Raw genomic sequence first — 4,102 nt, forward strand, 5'->3', positions numbered from 1 at the left:
AAATTGCTCAACCTTAGGATGGGGTGGGGCAGGGCAGGGCCTCCTTGATTACATCCCAGGCTGTCCCAGCCATAGGCTGCAGCCTGTCCAGAACAACACCTTCACATTAATCCACAAGTCTCCACCTCAGCCTCTTTCCTTTAGGACAAATTAAACCTAATGACAAGAATTGTTCTCATACCTTTGCCCAGTACTGAACTCTGATACCAACAGTGATATCACTGACATCTACCCTAGCATGAGCACGGATTTCAGATACTGGCTTGATCCAGTTAATACTTTTCTTTAGTGCTGTCAGTGACCCTCACTAAGAAGCTGTCACAATAGCACAAGCAGACAGCAAGTCTACAGCTGGCTGATACTAACATACACTGCCCCCTAAACAGGAACACCACCAAAAGTCTCAGAGGCACATAAACTAAAGCAGCTCAGTCAGTGGCATACCGTAGGTCTCCAGCACCCAGGAACCATACTTTCGTTGTCACACACCACGACCACTACCATCCCCCGTCCTTCCCCCCCTCAGCAGCACCCTGCATGGGGGGATCCTCGGGCCCATGTCCCTGTCTCCTCCATTCCCCGCCCCCCGTCAGCAGCAGTGCCCCGTAGAGGAGGGGATCTATGGACCCATATCCTGCTCTCCCCCCTGGAGGTGGCAGCAGTGGCAGCAGCACCTTGCTGGGAGGGTCTGCGGACCCGTGTCCTGCTCTCCGCCACTCCCATCCTGTCAGCGTCGGCAGCAACCTATGGGTGGGGTGTGTCTGTGGGTCTATTTCCCACTCTCCCCCCACTGTGGGGGCAGCGGGGGCTGCCTGGTGGCAAGGGGGTGATGGGCTCTGGTCCCCGCGGCTCCCTCCTTGCACCCAGGGCAGGGGCGAAAGGGCCGGGAGGACGCCCTGGTTGCCTATAACAGGGCAGGGGTGGCTCCTCCTCCGAGAGCCTGATCGGCATCCCTCCCCAGGCTGGCACCTGGGGCATAGTCCACTCTGCCCCTTATGCCACTGAGCTCAGTCAGTGTTCATGTCCTCTTGATATATCCCTGGAAAGAAGTGCTGAGAAAGCTGGAAAACCTAGGACAAACCACCTGTCAAGGAGGCCAAATGCTTTCCCATCCTCAAATATGCTAACCAGGATTACATACTGCAGCCAAGCAAGGATTAGTACACTGAGATTCCTGGTCAACCTTGTGTGACAGTTCAGTATTGTATTTACGCACCATAACTTGTGACCTATAGATGAGGCTTTGCTACCATTAGGATCTGTCCAGCACATGGACAGCTAGACGGTCCTTGGCTTGCAGTATGTGAAACGTGCGTGCAAAAGTTATTGGGGTCAATAGTGCTCACTTATGTACTCGGGAACAATAATTTCTTCCAGTGTTGGAATTACTTGGTGAAATTCTTTGACCTGTGATAAGGTCAGACTAGCTGATCATAATGGTTCTTTCTGACTTTATAGCCTATGAATCCGTACCTTAACAGACATCACTGGCCCAACAATTTTAGGGTCTGTGTGTGTGTGTGTGTGTGTGGGTGTGTGAGAAAGAGAGAGAGAGAAAGAGGAATGGAAGAATTTTCTTCAGTAAATAAAAATATTCAATAAAAGCTATTTTGAAAAAGGAGACAATGTCTCAGTTAAACATATATGTTTTTAACTGAATTTTAATTATTTGTTTCTTTCAGCCTCTTAACTTCTTTGTTGTTGTTATTCAATTTTTTCCCATGTAGTCAGCCCTCAAACTAGGGAAATTACAGACTTTTGCTAGTTTGGATTGGAAATAGTACTTTAGAACAGCCACTTTCAAAGCCTCAGAATTAAATTAGCTCCTCCACATTAGATGATTTAAACCATTTGTTGAGAGTCAACAAAATTTCTTTTTAAATAAATAAGACTGTGTATCATCATAAACCTTACACTATATGGTTTACTGGAAGCTGTGTTGAGACGATTTATGTCTCATTTGAATAAAGAGTCATTCATTTAAATTCTTAATAGATGAGCTAGTCAAATACTTTCAGAAAAAAATTTAGTAAGCAAATTTGTTAAGGAAATTCATAGGCAAGTAATTATAATAATGAGAACAGTCATAGCAGATACTAGGATGATGAACACCTTACCAATACTTGTAAGAAATAAAATAATAGTAATTATACAACTTAATAGTCATGAATGAATTTTATAAATAGATCTATTTCTTGGAAAAAGCAGATGATAATGAAGATAATTCATCTTAAATTTATATAGCAACTTCCATCTGGAAGGACCTAAACTGATATACAGAGGGATCACTTATCCACCACTAAAATGAAGTCAGCTATAATGAGATAATGAAGCAGTTTAACCGCATACAGCAGTGCTACACAATAGTTTAGGAAATGAAGAACATTTTTCCTTCGTTGAAACTGAATGGGGAATTTATGAAGGCAGAATATACTTACCCAAACTGGGATATGGCCAGGACACCAAGGATAACACCTCTGTGCTTCTGAAGGTAAAATGGGGTCTTTATAATGCCCACAAGTACAGAAGACCTTTGTTTGCAGTCTCCTCTGAAAGAAAGCAACTCCATCAGTGTCCCCAAACACTGGGTTGCAGAATTGATGCCGTAGTGACTCAGACTGAACAGTGCTAGAGTGCACTAATGCTCTCCCTCCAGCCCTTGGGTTTTCTTTTGAGGGAGACTCTCCAATCCCCATGTCATCTTGGCCTTCTGCTGCTTATCTTATGAAAATTTGACAGAATGGCTCACAGCACAAAGCTGTATGACTACATGGAGCAACCACACCAAACATAATTCTGTTCAGGATAGGTATCTTTTATTCGTGTTTATGAATATTAAACTCCCACCAAACATAGGAGTGCAGGCTACGTACTCTTGAGAATCAGAATGCACTTACACACTAGACACTACTGAGGGTCCCCCCATCACACCATATGTCAGCAGGCAATCAAATTTTTCTTGTGGTGGTTCCAACCGTGATTCATTTTGTCTTTAACCACTTTTGAAAGAAAACCTTAAGATCTTTCCCCATCTGGTCACAAGGAATTTTAGAATTACTATTATTGGGCATAAACTTCTTTTCTTCTCTTTCAATTCCTTTTCATTTTTTTTTTTTCACATATATTGTGTTATTTATGTTGTTTGCGTTGAGTATATTGTATTTGTGTTTGCATCATTGTATAGTGCCGTAGTGCTCTGGAAGGGGAAATAGAGAAATAAAATGGACTGTATTATTTTACTCACCCTCTGCTTAATCATAGTGGTGATACCACGTGTTTTGTTTTGTTTTTTTTGAGCACCGATGACCTTCCCAGAAATGCCGAATCTGGAAATTATATTGTAGTGCCAGAAATGTTAATTCTGTGACACTAAAGTGTGAAATCTGCAACTCCCCGTATCCAAAGGTAGTACTTGTTGAAACATGCTTCAATATGGTGATCATTAACCTAGTCTGATCTGGAAAGCAGGTATTTTACTACATGAGGAGATGGTCACTCAACTAGCCAGTCATGCATCTCACATGTTCAGTAGTGATAGTTACCAACCAGAATGGGGTTGTGCTAAAGAAATTGCATAAGCCTTAGCTGAGAACTTTGCTTTTGTCATTTGTTCAGCTCTGTATTATTTCAGCATATTGTTTCGATGAAGATAATCTATAAACAGGTCAGCAAATATTGCCACCTAAAGTGGTAGTGTCTAATTCTTATAGTTAATATTTTGCCTATTAAGATCATACGTTTTCTGTATGATGAACATACATTACGCCCAATTATTTTATTTTGATTTTGGTTGAGTTCCAAGTAGTTGAAAAGGAGTAGGTCAAAATTCCATTCATGAGACCTGGTTATTAAGCCATTGTGACAAAGCCAACTATTTCCACTAAGACCATAGGTTTATAGGCACTAATGTATGGCACTAGACTGAAACTCAGGAAATCTGAGATTCCTATATTTACCACAGAGTTCCTGTGTGATGTGGGGCAAATAACCATCTCTCTATACATCATTTTATAGATGGGATAATACTTCCTTTCTCCCACCCTTTGTTTATTTTGACTGTTAGACTGTAGGCAGTTTGGAGCAGGGACTGTGTCTTACCATG

This window comes from Emydura macquarii, unplaced genomic scaffold, assembly GCF_026122565.2.
Source record: "Emydura macquarii macquarii isolate MOO-44397 ecotype Brisbane River unplaced genomic scaffold, CSIRO-AGI_Emac_v2 contig_1477, whole genome shotgun sequence".
Taxonomy (NCBI): domain Eukaryota; kingdom Metazoa; phylum Chordata; order Testudines; family Chelidae; genus Emydura; species Emydura macquarii.